The sequence below is a fragment of the Scyliorhinus canicula genome, chromosome 17 (genome assembly GCF_902713615.1).
Source record: "Scyliorhinus canicula chromosome 17, sScyCan1.1, whole genome shotgun sequence".
Classification (NCBI taxonomy): domain Eukaryota; kingdom Metazoa; phylum Chordata; class Chondrichthyes; order Carcharhiniformes; family Scyliorhinidae; genus Scyliorhinus; species Scyliorhinus canicula.
The window spans coordinates 133,617,239-133,641,028 of NC_052162.1; the positions used below are offsets into that span (position 1 = coordinate 133,617,239).

At 47.6% G+C, this 23,790-nt stretch overlaps 2 long non-coding RNA genes across 3 annotated transcripts; both read right to left on the reverse strand.

The window, feature by feature from the left end:
* Nucleotides 1–467: 467 nt before the first annotated feature.
* LOC119951170 lies at nt 468–4,136 on the reverse strand. 2 transcript variants are annotated; one of them, XR_005457525.1, is made up of 3 exons: nt 3,627–4,136; nt 2,903–3,031; nt 468–527 (listed from the first exon to the last, which is right to left on the reverse strand). It is a non-coding gene; the product is annotated as an uncharacterized LOC119951170 (long non-coding RNA). The 2 variants fall into 2 exon arrangements; XR_005457524.1 differs by having other exon boundaries at nt 470–527; nt 2,910–3,031.
* Nucleotides 4,137–16,633: 12,497 nt separating this feature from the next.
* On the reverse strand, nt 16,634–22,302 carry LOC119951174. The gene is made up of 3 exons (XR_005457530.1): nt 22,222–22,302; nt 21,345–21,451; nt 16,634–17,519 (listed from the first exon to the last, which is right to left on the reverse strand). It is a non-coding gene; the product is annotated as an uncharacterized LOC119951174 (long non-coding RNA).
* Between the last annotated feature and the right edge of the window lie 1,488 nt (nt 22,303–23,790).

Genomic DNA, 23,790 nt, shown 5'->3' on the forward strand with positions numbered 1-23,790 from the left:
AGAACGTTTATAGCACATCCCGCAGTCTGGACAATGAAATGGTGTCTCATCAGTGTGAATTCGCTGGTGACTCAGCAGGTGGGTTGAAAAAGAAAATCCCTTCCCACACTCTGAGCAGGTGAACGGCCTCTCCCCAGTGTGAACTCGCTGGTGTCTCAGCAGGTGGGACGACTGATTGAATCCCTTCCCACACTTGGAGCAGGTGAATGGTCTTTCCCCAGTGTGACTATGTCGATGAGTTTCCAGCTTGGATGGGGAAGTGAATCCTTTCCCACAGTCCGTACATTTCCACGGTTTCTCCTCGGTGTGACTGCATTTGTGGCTTGTGAGGTCTGATGGTGCGAATCCTCGTCCACACAAACAAATCATGCACGGTTTCTCCCCACTGTCAACTATGCTTTTTCCTTCCATGTTCAAAATCCGCTGATATTCAGGATATGATAAATTGAGGGCTCTGTCAGATGCTGATGTGATGCTTGGTTTGAGTTTCCAGACTTTGAATCCTCCCCTTCGAACACCCTGTGAAACTGATTTAAAACAGAAAATAGGGAGTGAGAGAGAACCCACAAAAACACAAAGGCAGGTTGTGAAATTTAGCTGAATGAATCGAGTCACTTGTGGGGCCGGCTCTGGGAAAAAGTGACCATGAAAATGGCTGGATTGTTATAAAATTCAACTGGCCTCTTTGGGAGGAGAGAGAAAGAGGCGAAGAGGGATTTTGTATATCTACAAGACATATTAACAGAGTAGCTGGCAAAGCAAATTCGATCGGAGCTTCATCAAGAGTTTCCACCCGGTGCTCAGATTTCCTCCAACAATCCAAAGAAAGGAACGCGAGGTAGATTGGCCTTGATAAATTGCCCCTTAGTGTCCAGGGATGTGCAGGTTAGGTGGGGCTATGGGGTTACAGGGACAGGGTAGAGGTGTGGGCCTAGGCAGGGTGCCCTTTCAGAGAGTTGGTGCAGACTCGATGGGCCGAATGGCCTCCTTCGGCAGTGCAGGAATTCTGCGGTTCAAATTCTATTCTATGAATTGTTATAAAGCTCTGGTCACCACTCTTCAGGAAGGATGTGAAGGTTGTTGAGAAGGTGCAGAGGGGATTTACCAGAATGGTTCCAGCAAAGGAGGTTGAGGGGAGATTTAATTCAGGTCTACAAGATTATGCCAGATTTCCATTGGGTGGACAAAGAAACTCTGTTTCCATTCACTGATAGTACAAGCAGTCGGGACACAGATTTAAAGTTTTGGGTAAAACCTGGCTTGAACGATATAAGACCGGGAGGGGTTTTGACAGGGTGGATGTGGAGAGGATAGTGGGCCGGATCTCAAATAACAACGAGTCCGAATACAGGAGGGAGATAGAGAACCTAGTGGAGTAGTGTAACGACAACAATCTCTCCCTCAATGCCAGCAAAACTAAAGAGCTGGTCATCGACTTCAGGAAGCAAAGTACTGTACACACCCCTGTCAGCATCAACGGAGCCGCGGTGGAGATGGTTAGCAGTTTCAAATTCCTAGGGGTACACATCACCAAAAATCTATCCTGGTCCACTCACATTGACGCTATCACCAAGAAAGCACAACAGCGCCTATACTTCCTCAGGAAACTAAGGAAATTCGGCATGTCCACATTAACCCTTACCAACTTTTACAGATGCACTATAGAAAGCATCCTATCGGGCTGCATCACAGCCTGGTATGGCAACTGCTTGGCCCAGGACCGCAAGGAACTTCAGAGAGTCGTGAATACTGCCCAGTCCATCACACAAACCTGCCTCCCATCCATTGATTCCATCTACACCTCCCGCTGCCAGGGGAAAGCGGGCAGCATAATCAAGGATCCCTCCCACCCGGCTTACTCACTTTTCCAACTTCTTCCATCGGGCAGGAGATTCAGAAGTCTGAGAACACGCACGAACAGACTCAAAAACAGCTTCTTCCCCACTGTCACCAGACTCCTAAATGACCCTCTTATTGACTGACCTTATTAACACTACATCCTGTATGCTTCAACCGATGCCAATGCTTATGTAGTTACATTGTATATCTTGTGTTGCCCTATTATGTATTCTCATGTATTTTCTTGAATTGTTTAATTCCCTTTTCTTCCATGTACTGAATGATCTGTTGAGCTGCTTGCAGAAAAATACTTTTCACTGTACCTCGGTACACATGACAATAAACAAATCCAATCCAATCCTCTTGTGGGAGAATCTGGAACAAGGGGGTCACTGTTGCAAAATAAGGAGTCGCCCATTTAAGATGGAGGTGAGGATTTTTTTATTCTCTTGAGGGTTGCAAGATTTTGGAACTCGCGTCCTTAAAAGGCAATGGGTCAGAGTCCTTGAATATTTTTAAGGCAGAGCTGGATAGATTCTTGATGAGCAAGGGGGTGAAAGGTCATCGGGGTAGGCAGGAATGTGGAGTTGAGGTTAGAAAGAGATCAGCTGCAATCTTATTGAATGCTGAGCAGGCTCGAGGGGCCGAGTGGCCTGCTCTCATTTTTATGTAAAAGGTACAGGAGATATGGGATATGTTTATACACAGCGAGCGGCAATTACCTGAAACTTGCTGCCTACGAGGGAGTTTGAAAATAGAAAAAATAATGATTTGATTTCAAAAGGAAAAGGAGAATGGCACTGTCTGGATTGCTCCAGAGAGCTAGCATGGATTCAATGGGCCAAATGCCATTCTCTGTGCCATTATGACTAATATAACCCCGGCGAGGTTCAGATATCACTCAGTGCTCAGTAAATCTGTGCTCACTCCCTCCGAGGCCACTCTATCCTTCCTCAGGTTTGTTGCCCAGAACTGAACTCAGTTCTCCAGGTTTGGTCTAACCAGGGGCTTTTCCAGTCACACTGAGACCTGAAATCTTCCCTCACAGTCAGAACAGACAAACCTTTTACCTTCCACACCCAGATGCTGCTGATATTCAGGGTCTGATGAATCGAGTGACTCCGCCAGGTTACGATGTGACATTTGGTTTGCGTTTCCCGTCTGTTCAACCTCCACTTCCATTTTCCTGTAACTTTGCAGAAACCTCACTGTCAGTTTAGTGTAGAAATTCACAACATTCTCTCCTCGCCAACTTTGATTAAATGTATTCCTGGAGGTTTGATCACATGACCTGCCCCTATTTTCCAGCCATTTATCGGTCAACACATCTATCCTTGTGACACACTGCCTTCCTCGGCCAATTGGGAAGCAAAAGGACTCATTACCTTCCAGGACAGTGATTGACTGTCAGCCAAACAACCTTTATCCCATTTTCAATATTTTTATATTCGCTGAAGAGAAATGTTCAAAGAAAATTACATAAAAATCTTCTTTTACTGTCCTAATGATTTCCCAGAAACAAATCTTGCCAAGAAAGAAGGTTACATTTTAATTCATGAAAGCCTACTGAAGACCCTGAAACGATTGTCAATTGCTGAAAAGACCAATCTGATTCACTGATGTCCTTCAGTGAAGGAAATCTTCTATCCTTATCTAGTCTGGCCTACACGTGACTCCAGATCCAGAGTCAGCTTGTTGACTCTTAAGGTTTTATAGAAATGTACATTTATTCTAATAGTCCGCAAACTAGGATGTACCCGTCTCTGGATCTGTAAAGACATAATTACCTGCAAATGCTCGCATTCAAAGCCTTTTCTTGCAGCTTTGACATTGTCTATATATGTTTCAAGAACATACCTCTTCATTCAACTGAGGAAGGAACAATGCCATTGATTTGAAACAAACCTTTAACCTGGTGTTATAAGACTTCGCTCTGTGGGATGACTCTGAAGGGTTTGCTCCAGATCAGGGGGCGGGGCTGGAGGACCGATCGAGAGCGGCTGGTCCTCCAACCAATCAGAGTGAATCGGAGGCGGAGCAAAGCCGGGGCTTTCGTTCCCTTCGCTTGCGCCCAGCCATTCGGGCCTGTGTCGGGGAAAAGCCCGAGGAGCTTTCGCCGGTTCAGCTGCCGTATCCGAGCTTCGTATTCGGGGCTTGGGCTACACGGAGTGTTTATGAAGCCTCCCGACCCATCCACCGGCTCCATCCCTCCCTCATGACTCACCGAGCGGGATCTGATCAGCGAAGGATTTCCACCCGACCACCTCAATCCTCAGCTGTCATCGGCACTGCGCATGCTCCAGTTCACGTGGGAGACACCGGGGCTCAGTCCCGCCCCTCATTCACTCCGATTGCTTGGAGGACCAGCCGCTCTGTTCGGTCCTCCAGTCCCGCCCCTCTCTTGCTATTGGTCCAGTGCTGCCGTCAATCACTCCCCGGGCATTGTGAGCTGGAGCATGCGCAGAGCTGATGCTGGACTCGGCCTGGAGGTTTCACGGAAACGCGGTGGAGGTTCCAAAGTCCAATAAGTTTCCGGGCCCGGGTTTGCATGGAGCGGGGGGACAGCTGCGGCCTGCTCCCGGTGACAGGCCTGAGTTAACGGCCGCCGTCTTTATAGAGGCTGCAAACCCGCAGGGGGCAAAACATCAGAGATAGAGTTTGTTCTAAAACCAATGGGATATTGTAAAACAGGAGGTCAGCGTTGCAGTCAACAACAACAACTTATATTTATCTAACACCTTTAACATCATAAATCATCCCAGTCAACTTCACAGGAACATTATAAAACAAAGTGAGACACCCAGACACAAAAGGAGATATTAGGGAAGGTGACCAAAAACCTGGACAAAGGTGAGTTTTAAAGAGTCTGAAAGGAGTTAAGTGAGGTGGAGACGGGGAGGTTTAGAACATAAAACATAACAGCGCAGTACAGGCCCTTCAGCCCTCGATGTTGCGGCGACCTGTGAAACCCCTCTAAAGTCCATCTACACTATGCCCTTATCGTCCATATGCCTATCCAAAGACCATTTCAATGTGTTTTGTGTTGGTGAGTCCACTATAGAACATATAGGGAGGGGATTCAGTGCTTGGGGCCGAGGGAACTTAAAACCATGGTGGAGTAATTAGAATCGGAAATGGACAAGAGTCCAGGATCAGAGCTGTGCAGATATCCCAGGGGGTTGTGGGACTGGATGAGATGACAGACACGGGAGAGACGAGGCCATGGAGGGGTTTGAAAACAAGGGTGAGAATTGACTGGGAGTGAATGCAAGTCTCTGACCACACGGATAATAGGGGGAAAGGAACTTGCTGTGAATTAAGACATGGGTCGCAGACTTTTGGATGGCTTTAAGTTTCCAGAGGTAGAATGTGAAAATGAAATGAAATGAAAATCGCTTATTGTCATGAGTAGGCTTCAATGAAGTTACTGTGAAAAGCCCCAAGTCACCACATTCCGGCACCTGTCCGGGGAGGCTGGTATGGGAATTGAACCATGCTGCTGGACTGCCTTGGTCTGCTTTAAAAGCCAGCAATTTAGCCCAGTGTGCTGAACCAACCCCTGTGGGAGAGCAGCCAGGTGTGTAATAGAATTGTCGAATCGGGAGGTGACGATGGTAAATTGCCTTAGTATCTAAAAAGTTTTGGTGGGGTTATGGGGATAGGTGGAGGTCTGGGCTTAGTTTGGGTGCTCTTTCCAAGAGCCAGTGCTGAATAGATGGGCCGAATGGCCTCCTTCTGCACTGTAAATTATGTGATGTCAGAAGCTCATATTGGATCAAGTATGAAACCAAATTTACAAAGAGACTGGCTAAGTCTTGGGCAGCAGGGTAGCATGGTGGTTAGCATAAATGCTTCACAGCTCCAGGGTTCCCGGTTCGATTCCCGGCTGGGTCACTGTCTGTGTGGAGTCTGCACGTCCTCCCCCTGTGTGCGTGGGTTTCCTCCGGGTGCTCCGGTTTCCTCCCACAGTCCAAAGATGTGCGGGTTAGGTGGATTGGCCATGCTAAATTCCCCGTAGTGTCCTAATAAAAGTAAGGTTAAGGGGGTTTGTTGGGTTACGGGTATAGGGTGGATACGTGGTTTGAGTGGGGTGATCATGGCTCGGCACAACATTGAGGGCCGGAGGGCCTGTTCTGTGCTGTACTGTTCTATGTTCTATGTCTCAGACTGTTGCCAGGGAGAGGGATGGAGTCGGTATGTCAGGAATGGAATTTGGAGCAGGGACCAAACAGTGGATTCAGTCTTCTCCATATTTGATTGAAGTTATTTAGTCAGCAGGAAGAGAACCAGAATGGGCCCTGAGTCTGATATCCGGTATAACATAGTTTGAGAGGGAGAGGAAGAACAAAGGAAACCCTGGAAGATTTGGAGAAACAACCTTCGAAATTGCTCATCAAATCTCCACATGATCAGTTCTGAACAGAAAGTTCACCTCTGAATTCTAATTGGTCAGTCAGGGTCATTCAGATTAATTTACACAAGTCATGAATGAAGTGACTTATAAAGCATATTCTTACCTCTAATTATGTAACTTTGGGAAAAGGATACAGAAATAATGATTGAATACTTTATTTGGATTTCAGCCCAGGGAGGAGGGAGAGTGTGTGGAACAGGGATTTACAGCTTTAGGGACAGAAGAGAGAAAAAAAATGTTCCACAGAAACTGGAATTATCTGTTCTCAATTTCTGTCTTGTACTGATAGTGTGACCGTTGTAAACTCCTTTTCCAGGGCATTAGGAGAGGATTTTCAGACAGGAAACACAAACTAAATATCACATTAAGATCTGAGAGTGTCACTCAATTGATCAGGACCTGAATATCCTCAGAATATAAATGTGAAATGAAAAATGTTTTTTTTTTTTTTTTAAATTTAGACTACCCAATTATATTATCCAATTAAGGGCAATTTAGTCTGACCAATCCACCTACTCTGCACATCTTTGGGTTGTGGGGGCGAAACCCACGCAGACACGGGGAGAATGTGCAAGCTTCACACGGACAGTGACCCAGAGCCGGGATCGAACCTGGGACCTCAGCGCCGTGAGGCTGCTGTGCTAACCACTAGGCCACCGTGGTGCCCGAAAAATGTTTGTTCTGTTTGTGGGAAAATATTTCAAACATCAGTGTGACTGGAAAAGTACCGAGATACACATGCACCTGAGTGAGTGTATTCCAGTGAACTGACTGTGGAAAGAGCTTTAACCAGTTACAGCATATATGTCAAACTCAAGGCCCGCGGGCCAAATCCGGCCCGCGGTGGAATTATCTTTGGCCCGCGAGATAATATCTAATTACTTTTTTTTTAAAATTTAGATTAGCCAATTATTTTTTCCAAGTAAGGGACAATTTAGCGTGGCCAATCCACCTACTCTGCACATTTTTGGGTTGTGGGGGCGAAACCCATGCAGACACGGGGAGAACGTGCAAACTCCACACGGACAGTGACCCAGAGCCGGGATCGAACCTGGGACCTCAGCGCCGTGAGGCGGTTGTGCTAACCACTAGGCCACCATGCTGCCCTAATAATATCTAATTACTATTAAAGCTGGCCCCAGCAATTGAAGTGCCTATGGCGTATGATATGGCTGATGCCGAGTTTATTCCGGTATAGTGTGAATCACAAAGTGTTGGCCTGTGGAAAAATGTTTTCATTAGAAATTACTCTGGAAAAGCTCCAGATAAAGCAATAAGAAATAAATGCAACTAATTTTTTTATTTATTTAATATTTAATGTTGTTTTTATAGGCAATAACCTAAGCTTTATTAGTTCCAGGTTCAATAAGTTCATTTCAATAAGTTTTGCAAAAAAACATTGAACCAGTCCGGCCCTCGACTTGTCCCGATTTTTTAATTTTGGCCCACGGTGTATTTGAGTTTGACACCCCTGAGTTACAGCCTGAAAAAACACACCATTCACTAAGGGTAAAAACCATACACGTGGTCTGAGTGAGCACCAAGCTTCACTTGATTGTCTAAAGAGGAAACGGACAAAGACGCTGACTCCATGAAGATACCGTTGAAACTGCAGGGTATGGTTTTCGCTTCGGGGGTTTCCAAAATGTGAGAGTTCCCGGGTTCATATCCCGGAGGACCCCTGCAAAGCGCTTGACTGGGCAGGTGATGGTGTCGTGGTATTGTCACTGGATGAGTAATACCGAGACCCGACACCCTGAGAATGCAGGTTCAAACCCCACCCCGGCAGATGCTCCATTGTGGCTTGTATTTGAACTTGAATCCAATAAATCGGGGCAGCACAGTGGTTAGCACAGTTGCTTCACATCTCCACTGTCCCAGGTTTGATTCCCAATTGGGTCATTGTCTGTGCGGAGTCTGCACATTCTCATTTCTGCGTGGGTTTAGTCCGGATCTCCGGTTTTCTCCCACTGTCCAAAGATGTGCAGGTTCGGTGGAGTGGCCATGCTAAATTGCCCTTAGTGTCCAAAAGGGTTAAGTAGTGTTACGGGGATAGGGTAGAGGTGTGTGCTTGAGAAGGGTGCTCTTTCCAAGGGCCAGTGCAGGCCCGATGTGCCAAATGGCCTCTTTCTGCACTGTAAATTCGACGATTGTGGAAGTTGGATGTTCAAGAGTTTAGTGAGAATCGGTCAAAGGAGCAATGGTAAGTCTCAGACAAGATGAACGCTGAGAGAGCAGGATGGGAGATAGCAGGAAAAGAGGGGAAAGATGTGAGTTCAGAATTTGCACAAGAAAGGTCTTCAAGAGAGATTTACTGAGTGGTTTCATGGAAGAGGAGCTGGAGAAGCACCTGATCGGATTGTTTCAATGGGTGGGGTTTTCCAGTCCTTCCTGCTGGCTGGATCTTCCAGTCCCACAGACCTTTCAGTCTGCTGTTCCGGCTCATTGGTTCTCATTGGGTTCACTGTTGGCCTCTTGGGGTCTGTGGAAGAACTCCCAGAGCCTCATTCGCCTGATGAATTCCCTGGAGTGGAGAAACTACAACATCTTCTTCGCAGCCTTCTACAAGTCATCGATGAAGACGAACATCTTGCCACGGCCATCCCCACTACTTTCCTTCAAACAACTGCACAACCTCACACCATTGATTGCAGCAAACTACCCAGCATTCAGGAGAACAGCAGCCATGACACCACACAACCCTGCCATGGCAACGTCTGCAAGATGTGCCAGATCATCAACATGGGTACCACCATTACACGTGAGAACACCACCCAACCAAGTATGCAGTATATTCTTGTGCGACTCGGCCAACGCTATCATAGAACCTACAGTGCAGAAGGAGGCCATTCGGCCCATTGAGTCTGCACCAGCTCTTGGAAAGAGCATCCCACCCAAGGTTAACACTTCCACCCTATCCCCATAACCCAGTAACCCCACCCAACACTAAGGGCAATTTTGGACACTAAGGGCAATTTATCATGGCCAATCCACCTAACCTGCACAGCACATCTTTGGACTGTGGGAGGAAACCGGAGCACCCGGAGGAAACCCACGCACACACAGGGAGGATGTGCAGACTCCGCACAGATAGTGACCCAAGCCGGAATCGAACCTGGGACCCTGGAGCTGTGAAGAAATTGTGCTATTCACAATGCTACCGTGCTGCCCATCTACCTCATACGCTGCAGCAAAGGATGTCCCGAGGCATGGTACATTGGCGAGACCATGCAGACACTGCGACAACAGACAAACGGACATTGCGCAACAATTGCCAGGCAGGAATGTTCCCTTACAGTTGGGGAACACTTCAGCAGTCAAGGGCATTCAGCCTCTGATCTTCGGGTAAACGTTCTCCAAGGCGGCCTCAGGACTTGCGACAAATCAGAATGGCCAAGCAGCAACTGATAGCCAAGTTCCGCACACGTGAGTACGGCCTCAACCTGGACCATGGATTCATGTCCCATTACATGTGCTTGCAAAATCTTACCAACTGTCCTGGCTTGAGACAATTCACCCGTCTTTAAGCTTTGATTATCCCTCTCTCTAGTCGCACCATCTGGACCTGCAAAGACTTAATTACCTGCAAAGATTCGCATTCAAAGTACCATTTTGCATCATTGAAGTTTTCTACATATAGAACATAGAACATACAGTGCAGAAGGAGGCCATTCAGCCCATCGAGTCTGCACTGACTCACTTCCACCCTATCCCCGTAACCCAATAACCCCTCCTAACCTTTTTGGACACTAAGGACAATTTAGCATGGCCAATCCACCTAACCTGCACGTCTTTAGACTGTGGGAGGAAACCAGAGCACCCGGTGGAAACCCACGCAGACACAGGGCGACTGTGCAGACTCTGTACAGACAGTGACCCAGCGGGGAATCGAACCTGGGAGACCCTGGCACTGTGAAGCCACAGTGCTATCCACTTCTGCTACCATGCTGCCCATGTGTGTTTGTGGAACCCACATCTTCATTCACTGAGGAAGGAGCTGCGCTCCAAAAGCCAGTGATTCGAAACAAACCTGGTGTTGTAAGACTTCTTACTGTGCCCACCCCAGTCCAACGCCGGCATCTCCACATCATAAATTAGAAGCATTTAATGCTTCTGCCAATTTCGGATCAGACACCTTTCGTGCGTTAGATGAATGTGATAACCTCTATGCTACAGAAACAGCTGGCAGCACAGTACCCAATGGCCCTGTGCAACATTCAACTGCACAGTCTTGCTGCAGCTTTCAATGGTTCAGCTGGGAGGCCAGGTCACTGATTACAAGAAGACAGCTGTTCCTTTAAAATAGATGTCTCAACTTGTAAGACCATAAGATATAGAAATTATAATTAACTTTATTATTTGTTAAAGGGAACTGTAGCGACATGTATGACCGACTGGTAGAAAGGGACGACACCATACGGGACGCAACAAGAATTAAATGGGAGGATGACCTGGGGATTGAGATAGGGTGGGGACTCTGGAGCGAAGCACTGCATAGGGTCAACTCCACCTCCACGTGCGCAAGGCTCAGCCTGACGCAACTAAAAGTGGTACATAGAGCCCACTTAACAAGAAACCGTATGAGTAGGTTCTTCCCGGAAGTAGAGGACAGATCTGAACGGTGCCAAAGAGGCCAGGCCAATCACGCCCACATGTTCTGATCTTGCCCCAGACTTGTGGAGTACTGGACAGCCTTCTTCGAGGCTATGTCCAAAGTGGTGGGGGTGAGGGTGGAGCCATGCCCGATAGTGGCGGTCTTCGGGGTTTCAGACCAGCCAGATCTATTCCTGGGGAGGAGGGCGGACGCCCTTGCCTTTGCCTCCCTGATCGCCCGCCGTAGAATCCTGTTTGGCTGGCGGTCAGCAGCACCGCCCAGAGCTGCAGACTGGCTGTCCAACCTCTCGGAATCTCTCAGAATGGAGAAAATCAAATTCGCCATCCGAGGGTCAGACAACGGCTTCCACAGAACGTGGGAGCCATTCATGCAATTGTTCCGGGACCTGTTTGTGGCCAATGAACAAGAGGAAGAATAGTCGGGTGGCCAAGAATCAGGGGGAAAATGGACGGGAATCGGGGGAAGGTAGCTGGGGGGGGGGGGGGGGGGGGGAACGGGTTCGTTATGGGGGTTTGTTCGCATGGTTTTACGCTTATTTCTTTTTCTTGTTTTTGTATTGGAGGGGAGGGGTTACTGTTTTTCTCTGTTGTGATAAAAATTTGTTGTTGAAAACTTGAATAAAAATTATTCCAAAAAAAAATCTCAGCAGCAACTGGGGGTTAGGTTTGGGGTCTGGAAAGGGGGTTTCTTTTTGCGACTGTTTGTTTGCTACGTTCTTATTTTTTGTATTGTTATTAATTTATTGCTTTGTATTGGTGGGGGGGGGGGGTCCTTCTTTCAGTTTATTTCTATACCTTGTTTATTTTATTGTTGGGAGAAAATGTGTTGTTGAAAAATTTGAATAAAAATTATTTTTTTAAAAACTTTATTATTTGTTCAGCAAATATCTAACGTAGCAATGCTCTCTGTTCAATCATTAATGCATCATTCTTATCTTCCTATAAAAAAATTCCACCAATTTTACTTAAGACCTGTTTCATTATTCAATATTAAACATCAGTATATTTATGTTACATGTGACTTCATTTTGAATTGAATCGCTCTCGAGTCTTCACTCTGAAATATACACCATTGAATTGCAAACATGACTGACCAATAAAAGAAAGCGTTTCACTGAGTAATTCAAATCCCATGAATCTTTGTTGAGATTGTTGCTTTTAAACAAAGTCAAATATAGTTAAATGGAAGTGAATTGAGAATTATGTGTTTCTTCTATTTGACCCCTCTGTGTTTTGGTGTGAAACGTTCTGCAGCCTAAATACCATTCACGTATAAGGAGGGGTGACAGGAAATCCGCACTGAGCCTGGATTTCCTAATTTCTCTGAGTGACTTTTCCTGATTCTCTATCATTAAGGCCGAATCTTTCAAAAAAGTGGTTCAGTTCAATCTCTGCCATTTCCACAAATTCAGTTACAGTATTGTTTTTGTCTGTCTCTATGAGTATACATTACCATTAGACATGTTTCGGATGGTGATTAAAATATTAATCGGTGTCTACAATGCCATTAAATTCTTTTGTGAACTGAGCAAACTGCCAAGATCAGCACTTTGTTTTTTCATGTGTGGAACGATCTGTCTGGACTGTACGCAGAACAATACTTTTCATTGTACCTCGATACATGTGATAATAAACCAATCCAATCAGAGACAGTTTCTTACTCATCTTCAAATTGAAAAGTGTTCTTAAAAAGTATTCATTCACGGGAGGTGGGCGTCACTGGCTGGACCAGCATTTACTGCTCATTCCAATTGCCCTTGAACTGCGTGTCTTGTGAGGCTATTTCAGAGGGCACTTACAAATCAACCACAACATTGCTGTGGATCTGGAGTCACGTGTAGGCCAGGCCACGTAAGAAGAGCAGATTTCCTGAAGTACATTAGTGAACCAGATGGATTTTTACAACAATCGACAATGTTATCATCAGACTTAATTCGGGACTTTTATTCAATTTCAATATCTGTCAAAGGCAGATTCTATCCCAGATCCCCAGAGCATTAACCTGGGTCTCTGGGTTACTCGCCCAGTAACAATACAGGGCCGCACGGTGGCTCAGTGGTTAGAATTGCTGCCTCACAGCCCCAATGTCCCAGGTTAGAACCCAGCTCCGGGTCCACTGTCCATGTGCAGTTCCCGTACCAGCCTCCCCAAACAGTCGCCGGAATGTGGCGACTAGGGGCTTTTCACAGGAACTTCATTGAAGCCAACTTGTGACAATAAGCGATTTACATTTCATTTTCACTGTCCGTGTGTAGTTTGCACATTCTCCCCGTGTTTGTGTGGGTTTCGCCCCCACAACCCAAAGATGTGCAGGGTAGGTGGATTGGCCACACTAAATTGCCCCATAATTGGAAAAAAAATAATTGGATACTCTTAAAAAAAAAAAAATGTTTTAAACAATACCATTCCACCACTACCTAGCCCACAAATATGGGGCTGGTTTAGCTCACCAGGCTAAATTGCTGGCTTTTAAAGCAGATCAAGCAGGCCAGCAGCACGGTTCGATTCCCGTACCAGCCTCCCCGTACAGGTGCCGGAATGTGGCGACTAGGGGCTTTTCACAGTAACTTCATTGAAGCCTACTCGTGACAATAAGCGATTTTCATTTCATATTCTTGACAGGATATAATGTCTAATGCTGTGTTCTGTGATCTTGTCTTGCAAAGATTCCACAGAACTGCTGGTGACTTTATTAATGGAGAAACTTCTCAAAATTATTGAGTAATTTATTTTTTCAAACAAATTCTGATAGCTCTGCAGTCTCTGGAAACATTTTGGTTGATCGTGTTATTTTTTGAAACAAAGATCTAGTCTGCAATACAATTACCTAATACAACAATTCACTAATGATAACCAATGTTCAATACTGAATAATCATCAATTTAATTATTATTTTTTGCTGTGAAATCAATACATAGTTAATATAGAAAAGGTACAGAAGGTGAAATGGCTGCAGGAAGCCACATGTTTGAGGTATAAAAGGGCTTCCTTGACCTTGTTACTAACGACAGTGAATACACTATGAAAATAACAATTTAAAAACTAAATGTGATCACACATGCATACTTCCAGCTTCCTACATTACAACAGTGAATATGTTTCAAAAGTACTCCATTGGCTTTAAAACACTTTTGGAGGTCCAGTGGTTGTGAGAGGTTTTATAGAAATATACATTTGTTCTAATTGTCCACAAACTCGGATATATTACACTCGGTGTCCTCACCAGAATCATTAATTCTGTGTAATAACCATGGTGTTGACTTCATTATGAATACTCTGTGAGCCTCCAGACACACCATAAGCACAATTATTTGTTGTAAAACACAGCGAGTTGTTGTGATTTGGAATACACTGTCTGTAAATGGTGGTCGAGCCTCATTGGACTGTCATTTGATATATTCCGAAAAACAAAACAAAATAGTCAAACTCTGGGATTAAATGGTTCACTGAACAAAGAGCTGGCACGGGGAAAATGGGCCAAATAAACTCCTCTGTGCTCTCGGAGCCTTGTGTACATATAAAGTGAGTGGTAACAACCTGGAACCTACTGCCTATGAGAGTAGGAGATGCAGAGATGACGGAAGGATTTCAATCGGAAATTGGACAGGCACTGAGAGAAATAAACGTGCACAAATTTGGGGATAGAACAGGGCAATGGACAGGCTGGCTTCCTCCACAGGGAGCCGACTTGGTCTCAAAGTGCTGAATGGCCCCATTCCCCACCCTCCAGATGCATTGATCTCAGAGAGAAATTCAGCTGCTCCAGTCTCTCAACCTAACTGGAGTTCCTTATCCCTGGTGCTATTCTCGCACAATGGTTAGCACTGTTGTTTCACAGCACCAGGGTCCCAGATTCGATTCCCGGTTTGGGTCACTGTCTGTGCAGAGTCTGCACGTTCTTACCGTGTCTGCGTGGGTTTCCTCCGGGTGCTCCAGTTTCCTACCACAAGTCTCGAAAGATGTGCTTGTTCGGTGAATTGGAAATTCTGAATTCTCCCTCAATGTACCCAAACAGGCGTTGGAGTGTGGCGACTAGGGGATTTTCACAGTTACTTCATTGCAGTGTTAATGAAAGCCCACTTGTGACAATAATAAAGATTATTATTATTGTAAATGTCCTCTGCACCCTCTTTAAGAACGTCACATCTTTCTTAAAGTGTGGGGCCCATATCTAGGGTTCCATTCCAGAGGGATAGAATTGAAAAGCATGGAGGAAATGTCCAACTTGTTTACAACCAGGGTTAAACTACACTGGGAGCACTGACAATATGGGTGATCTCCATTTAGAAAAAGAAAATAGAGGCACTGGATAAGATGCAACAAAGATTCATAATAGACAGAACTGAGAGCATTTAACACTCATGATGTGGAGATGCCGACCATCAGGAGCATAGAGACACAGAGAGATCTGGGCATGCAGGTCCACAGATACTTAAAAGTGGCAGCACAGGTGGAAATGGTGGTGAAGAAAGCAGACAGCATGCTTGCCTTCATAGGACGGGGTATCGAGTATAAAAGCTCAAAAATTGTTACAATTACATAGAATGTTGGTTTGGCCACATTTGGAATACTGTGTCCCAATTCTGGTCACTGCACTACCAGAAGGACGTGGAGGCTTTGGACAGAGTACAGAAAAGGTTTACCAGGATGTTGCCTGGCATGGAGGGTATTAGCTATGAGGAGAGATTGAATAAACTGGGATTGCTGTGATCTCCCTAGAGAGACGGAGGCTGAGGGGTGACCTGATAGAGGTTTATAAAATTATTAGGGGAATAGATAGGGTGAACAGTTGGGGGCTTTTTCCCAGGGCAGAAATGAAATTACAAGGGGCCACAAGTTCAAGGTGAGGGGGGAAAGGTTCAGTGGAGTTGTGTGGGTGAAGTTTTTTTTACTCAGTGGGTGCTGGTGGCCTGGAATGCACTGCCAAGTGAGTTGGTTGAGGCAGATATATTAGCGACCTTCAAGACTTATCTGGATAGGCACATGAACAGATGGGGTATAGAAGGATACAGGCAGTTGGTCTAGATAGAACACGTGATCGGCGCAGGCTTGGAGGGTCCTGTGTTGTATTGTTCTTTGTTCCATACAGGGCCTTGGCGAGGCCATAGCTGGAATATTGTGTGCTGTTTTGGTCTCATTATCTGAGGAAGGATGTTCTTGCTCGAGAGGAAGGGCAGAGCAGGTTTACCAGACTGATTCCTGGGATGGTGGGACTGACGAATGAGAGATTGAATCAGTTGGGATTGTATTTGCTGGAGTTCAGAAGAACGAGGGATCTTATTGAAACCTACAATATTCTGACAGGAGAGATGCAGGAAAGATTTTCCCGATGGTGGGAGTGTACAGAACCAGAGAACCAGGGGTCGCAGTCTGAGGATACGGGGGAGACCATTTAGATAGAGATGAGGAGTAATTTCTTCAACCAGAGAGTGGTAAGCCTGTGAAATTTGTTACCACAGGAAATAGTTGAGGCCAATACATTGTATGTTTGCAAGAAGCAGTTGGATGTAGCACTTAGGGCAAGGGGGATCAAAGGATATGGAGGTAAAGCGGGATTAGGCTATGGAGAGTTGGATGATAAACTATGATCAGAATGAATGGTAGAGCAGGTGAAAAGGGCCAAATTATCTCTTCCTGCTCCTATTTTCTATGTAATCCCTTCCCACACTAAGAGCAGGTGAACGGCCTCTCCTCGGTGTGAATTCGCTGGTGTGTCTGCAGACTGGATAAATCACTGAATGCGTTCCCACACTGAGAGCAGGTGAATGGCTTCTCCCCGGTGTGAATTCGCTGGTGTGTCTGCAGACTGGATAAATTACTGAATCTCTCCCCACACTCAGAGCAGGTGAATGCCGTCTCCCCGCTGTGAATTCGCTGATGGCTCCGCAGACAGGCTAACGGAGTCAATCCCTTCCCACACTGAGAGCAGGTGAATGGCTTTTCCCCAGTGTGAACTCGCAGGTGTCTCTTCAGGATGGATAACTGTGTGAATCCATTCCCTACAGACGGAGCAGGTGAATGGTCTCTCCCCTAGTGTGAACTCGCTGATGTTGCCGCACGGCGGATGAATCAATGAATCCCTTCCCACACTTAGAGCAGGCGACACTTAGAGCAGGCGAATCGCCTCTCCCTAGTGTGAACTCGCTGATGTGTCTTCAGGTGAGACAACTGATTGAATCTATGCCCACACTGAGAGCAGATGAATGGCTCCTCCCCAGTGTGACTGCGGCGATGAATCTCCAGCTCCGATGGGACTCTGTATCCCTTCCCACAGTCCCCACATTTCCATGGTTTCTCCATGTTTTGGGTCTCCTCGTGTCTCTCCAGATTGTACAATCAGCGGAAGCCTCGTCTACACACAGAACATGTGCACTGTCTCTCCTCACTATGAATGGTGTGATGTTTTTTCAGGCTGTGTAATAGTTGAAGCTCTTTCCAATCAGTTCACTAGAACTCTCACTCGGGTGTGTGTTGTGTGGGTCTCGGTACTTTTCCAGTCACATTCACATTTATAATCTTTTGAAGCCAACAGATTGGGCAAACATTTCTCCTTCGCGCCGATGATATTCAGATCAGAAGGAATTGAGTGAGTTTGTCATATTGAGACATGACGTTTGAGATTTCTGTCTATAATTCCTCCTCTTCCAATATCCTTTAAATCAATTTACAAAAATCATCATTGTTAGTTCAGGATAGAAATTCAGAACAGACAATTCTAGTTCCTATGGAACATTATTTCCTCTCTCGCTCTCCAAAAGCTGTAAATCTCCGTCCCACACACTCTCCCTCCATTCTCACTCTGCTGTATCTAATATTTACCCTCCCAAATCACCTGAAGGTGCTGATTCATGTTGATTGACAGATCCAAGCTCAGCTCACTGCTTCCTGATCAGGACACAGAGATTATAATAGGAGCAAGAGTAGGCCATTCGGCCCACTGGGTCTGCTCAACCAATCAATGTGCCTCCTCCACTGACCCCAGACCCACCACCACTACAGGGCTGGTGGAGTACCGCGCCGGCGGGAATGGCAGATGCGCAGTTACCAATGCCACCAGACTGGTGCCCCTACACGATGCTGCTTCCATCTGCTCCCAGATCGACCCCACCCCCCACCACCCATTTCCTGATCCTGGCTATGTTGGCCGCCCAATAATTGTTAAAATTCAGCAGCGCAAGCCCTCCTTTCCCCCGGTTCCGCTCAAGCATCACCTTCTTCACTTGCGGGGACTTACCCGCCCATACAAAGCCCAGGATAATTTTATTGACCCTCAGGGCAGCACGGTGGCGCAGTGGTAGCACTGCAGTCTCACGGTGCCGAGGTCCCAGCTCTGACTCACTGTCCGTGTGGAGTTTGCACATTTTCCCGTGTTTGTGTGGGTTTCGCCCCCACAACCCAAAGATGTGCAAGGTAGGTGGATTGAACAATGCTAAATTGCCCCTTAATTGGGAAGAAATGAATTGGGTACTCTAAATTTATTTTTAAAATTTTATGACCCTCATGAAAAAGGAATGCGGAATGAAAATGGGGACACTGAAAAACAAACAAAAATCTCGGAAGGACCGTCATTTTAACCGCCTGCCCTCTCCCAGTGAACGAGAACGGGAGCGCATCCCACCTCCGAAACTCGCCCCTCATCTGTTCAACCAACCGGGACAGGTTCAACTTGTGTAACTGGCCCCAGACCCGCGGCACTTGTATCCCTAGATATCTGAAGCTGTCCCCAACCGACCGAAATGGCAGCTCCCTTAGCCGATCCTCCTGACCCCTCGCCTGGACTACGAACATCTCACTCTTTGCCATGTTCAATTTATACCCCGAAAACTGGCCAAATTCCCCTAAGATCGCCACGATTTCGCCCATCCCTGCCACCGGATCTGAAACCTATAGGAGCAGGTCGCCTGCGTGCAGCGAGACTCTATGTTCCACCCCCTGCTCCCCCGACCAGCCCCTTACAGCCCTTTGAAGCCCTCAGAGCAATTGCCAGTGGCTCTATAGCTAACGCAAACAACAGTGGGGAGAGGGAGCACCCCTGCCTTGTCCCCCGGTACAGTCTAAAGTAGTCAGAGATTGTCCTATTCGTCCTCACACTAGCCTCTGGGGCCTGGTACAACAGCCTAACCCAGCCGATAAAGCCCTTCCCGAACCCAAAATGTCCCAGCACCTCCCATAACTAGTCCTACTCCACCCGGTCGAACCCCTTTTCCGCATCCGTCGCCACAACTACCTCCACCTCCCTTCTTTCCAGGGGCATCATGATCACATTGAGCAGTTTCTTATAAACACCACCAGCTGCCTGCCCTCAACAAGCCCGGTTTGGTCCTCCATAATAACAGTCCATTATTAATTTAATTGCCGTGAAATGTCAGCCTTCACCTCAGCCAACCCACCACTTTAATTGTGAACATTAGGAAAGAGGCAATCCTTTTTTGAAATAAATTTAGAGTACCCAATTCTTTTTTCCCCCGATTAAAGAGTAATTTTAGCTTGGCCAATTCACCTACATGCATATCTCTTTGTATTGTGGGGACCAGACCCACGCAGACATGGGGAGAATGTGCAAACTCCATACTGACAGTGACCCAAAACCGGGATCAAACCCGGGTCCTCGGCTAACCACTGAACCACCGTACCTGCCCCTACTGATGATTATTGTAAACTCCTTTTACTGGACATTACAAGGGGAGGATTTACAAATGGAAACTAAAATCAAACTTCACATCAAGATTTAACAGAGTTGCTCCATTCATCAGAACCTGCAGATCAGTGGCCTGTGAATGTGGAAGAAAAAATGTTTGGCTGTTCTGTCTGTAGGAAAATGTTTTCAAGATCAGTGTGACTGGAAAAAAAAACAAATACACACATGACTCGAGTGAGAGTGTTCCAGTGAACTGACTGTGGAAAGAGCTTTAACCAGTTGCACAGTCTGAAAAAACATCACACCATTCAGAGTGGGGAGAGACCGTACACATGCTCTATATGGGGACTTCAACTGATCGTCAATGTGGAAAGCAGCAAGGTCACCAGCAGCATGCTGAAAGCCTGGAAATATGGGGACTGTGGAAGGGATTCAGATCCCCATGTGAGCTGGAGACTGATCACCAGTCATACCGGTGACGGACTATTCAGCTGTTCTGAGCGTGGGAAGGGATTCACCCAGTTATTCCAGTGAGGATTTATCCTCGAGGTGGGCAATATCATCGTTCTTTTTGTTCTGAGAAGGCTTGCCCTGCCAGAAGTAAGCTGGTGAATGAGAGTGAGGTGAGGGCTGCAGCTATTGAACCAGTTTTGGCTGGTTTTGTCTTGGTCAGGGCCTGGGGATGGGGGGGGGGGGGGGGGGGGGGGGGGGGTTGAGTTGGTTTCAGTTTCATTGGTTGATTAGAGATCAGACCAGGGTGGCATGATGGCGCAGTGGTTAGCACTGTTCCCTCATGGCGCTGAGGTCCCAGGTTCGATCCTGGCCCCGCATCATTGGCCGTGTGGAGTTTGCTCATTCTCTCCATGTCTGCATTGGCTTCGCTCCACAACCCAAAGGTTAGGTGGATTGGCCACGTGAAATTGCCCCTTAATTGGAAAAAAAAATAATTGGGTACTCTAAATATATAGAAAAAAAAAGAGATCAGACCAGATGGCGAGGGGTGAGCCAAGTGTTTCACTCGGGCTTTGACAAAGGGCTCGAGCTGCTGCAATTCTAATCAATAAACAGATTCCTCTTTCGGTCACTGGGCTCTTTTCTGACACTAATGGGAGATACATGGTGGTCAGTGGGTCGTTGGCAGGTACATTGGTGGTGCTGGTGTATGTCTATGACCCTAACTGGGACGATGGGCGGCACGGCAGCCCATTGGTTACCACTGTTGCTTCACAGCGCCAGGGACCCAGGTTCAATTCCCGGCTTGCGTCACTGTCTGTGCGGAGTTTGCACGTTCTCTCCGTGTCAGTGTGTGTTTCCTCCGGGTGTTCCAGTTTCTTCCCACAGTTCCAAAAGACGTGCTGTTAGGTAATTGAAACATTCTGAATTCTCCCTCAGTGTACCTGAACAGGCGCTGGAATAGGTGACCAGGGGATTTTCACAGTAACTTCATTGCAGTCTTAATAATAAAGAATGTGGCAATAATAAAGATTATTATTATGTGGCATTTGTGAAAAAATTGTTGGGATCCATCCCAGACCTGGATACAGATCAATTGATTCTTGGAGGAGACTTCAATTGTGTTCTGGACCCTAAATGGACTGGTCCAAGCTGATTCAACCGCTACAAAAACATGAAAAAGGAATGAAACCAGACGGACCACCCGGCATCGACCCAGGCACCAGAAACAACAACGGCAAACTCAGCAAAAGATTTTTAAAAACTGTTCCCATCAGCAGATTGTAAAAGGGACACAGATTTAAGGTTGTGAACAAGATCTACAGGGGAGATAGGAGGTAGACATTTTGTACAGTGAGTGATAATGATCTGGAACTCAATGCTTACACACAAAGGTCGATAATCTCCAGGTCTTGATAACTCGAACGGTGGTGTCAGAATTGGTTGTGAGGATTGGTTGTGAGTTTCCTGTCTGCGAATCCCTTTCTAAGTCCCTGTGAAAGAAGTTTACAAAGGCATCACTGTCAGTCCAGAAATGTAATTCAGGAAAGATAAATATTTCTCCTGGTTTGAATTTGCTGTGCGTAAATCCTCCCCTACTAGCCCACTGTAAAATGAGTTTCCAAAATTAATCACTGTCAGTCCAGGATAGAAATTCACAACATTTTCTTCTGCTCCCTGGTCCACGATGACCACTCATGCCCCGCCCCCCGCTGCACACTGACCCTCGTCATCAGCAGTCCCCTGATTTGAGGGTGATGTTGACTCAGGGTTGCGAGTTTCCACCCTGGGGCTTCATGTGGCCGAACAGAGCCGCAGAGCTTTGGACACATAGAACATAGAACAGTACAGCACAGACATGGGACAGGATGTCCAATGAGACAGTGAAATCAGGAGAGCAGGATTGGCTTCCTTTTCTTTCCATCTCTGCCACCGCTTTGCATCATCAATAAGACATTGGGACTAAAAGACTAATCCAGTTTGATGGACAAGTTGTCTCCATTCTGAACAATGGGGAACAAGCCCCTCCCACTCATTGAAACATCGGTCCGACAAAAATGAAAAACGCGCATGCGCCCTGATGCACATCCAAGAAAGATGGCGGTTGTTAACCCGAGCCGAACATGAGGAGTTGCAATTCTGCTCGGTACAAACGGGTTCCGGGATCTCTTTTCCGCGATTTGCGGCTCCCAACAGCTTTATACAACGTTTCCGCCCACCCCCGCGATCTCTCGCTCCCTCCATATTGTTAACCGCCTCTTACCACTTTCCGATCTAAAAAATACGTCCTTCTCCTTTGCCATTACCCACACTGCGCATGCTTCAATCACAGCCTGGCCCCGCCCTTCATTCACTCCGATTGGTTGGAGAACCAGCCACCCTCACTTGGTCCTCCAGTCCAACCTCCTCTTCCTATTGGTCGGGAGCCGCCATCAATCACCCGGGCATTGTGACGGTGACAGATGGTGAGAGCGTCCACTCGCTGATTGTCCCTGTCTCTGCCCCTCCCCCTCCCCAAACCCCACTCTTGCTGCCCTCTGACCTCCCACCCCTCTGTTTGAGGTGGGACCACCTGGGACTGCAGACCCTGCCCTCTGACCTCTCGACACTCTGCCTGAGGTGGGAGTGAAGACCAAGGGCTTTGTTTTGTGCCCCACAGGGCTGAAGACCGCCGACCGCCTGCCTTTGACCACCTGTGGTGGGTGTGGGGCAGCCTGGGACATTGTTTTAGGCCCCTCCAGGGCTGAAGAATGCTGCCCCGCTCTGCTGTTGCCCTGCAGCACCTTCCCTTGTGGCACCTGCTGTTGTGGTGCCACGTCCATCACCCCTCCCCCCTCCCTTTCCCTACTACCCTGGTCTTAGATACATGGCCAGACCGTACCAAGGGTGGGCATGGCCAATACCCCAGGGGCATCCTCCACTCTGCCAGGGGCAGGGCGGCCAAGAACCTATGGAGGGACGGGAGCCTCTCGACCCTCCGCGGCGCCCTCACCTTTCTGCCTACGAACAGGGCAACTTGGGGTCAAATGTTATGCCCACCCCACCATGACCATCGAGGTGGGCACTTGTGCAATGGCCGGGCTCTTGGCCCCTCGGCCATCGTAGCCGCCTCCAGGATGTACAGCAAGGTCGTGTTTTTCCTGCGGGCCGAGCAGACGGTCCACCATGTCCTGGAAAGGGGGCTCATGGAGTGCGGGACACACGTGGCGGTGGACCCACTGGAGGCCATTGCTGAATGTGTGGTTCTTTCAAACGTCCCGCCCTACCTCCCCACCGAGCTCCTCCTCCCCCATCTCAAACTACTGGGGGAGGTCAGGTCCTGGGTGGCGCCGCTGACACCCGGCCTGCGGGACCCCTCCCTCCGCCATGTCTACTCCTTCCAGCGTCAGGTTTTTGTCCGCCTGACCCGGGAGGAGGTCATAGAGGGAGGCTTTGTGGTCTCCCACCAAGGGGAGGACCGTAAAGTGTTCTGGTCTGCGGATGACCTCCGGTGCCATGCCTGCAGAGGGCTGGGGCATATTGGCTGGAACTGTCCCACCCTAACGGCAACCACCAACACCACCTCCAGGGTGGCCACGGCTGGCACTGCCACCCTCTCTCCTCTGCCACCTCTTTGTCTGCCCAGCAGCCGGCCCCTGGCCACACCGCGGCTGCTGGGGGGGGGGGGGGGAGAGGGGGCCTCGGCTAGACATGTGGCGGCCTAAAAACACCAAACGGAAGACGGCACGCGGTCAGACCGGGCCCATCCATACCTTGGCCCTCATCATGGGTACTGACCCCGTGCCCGTCTCAACCAACTCGGAGGCCTCAACCTCACCTCGGGACACCGCCA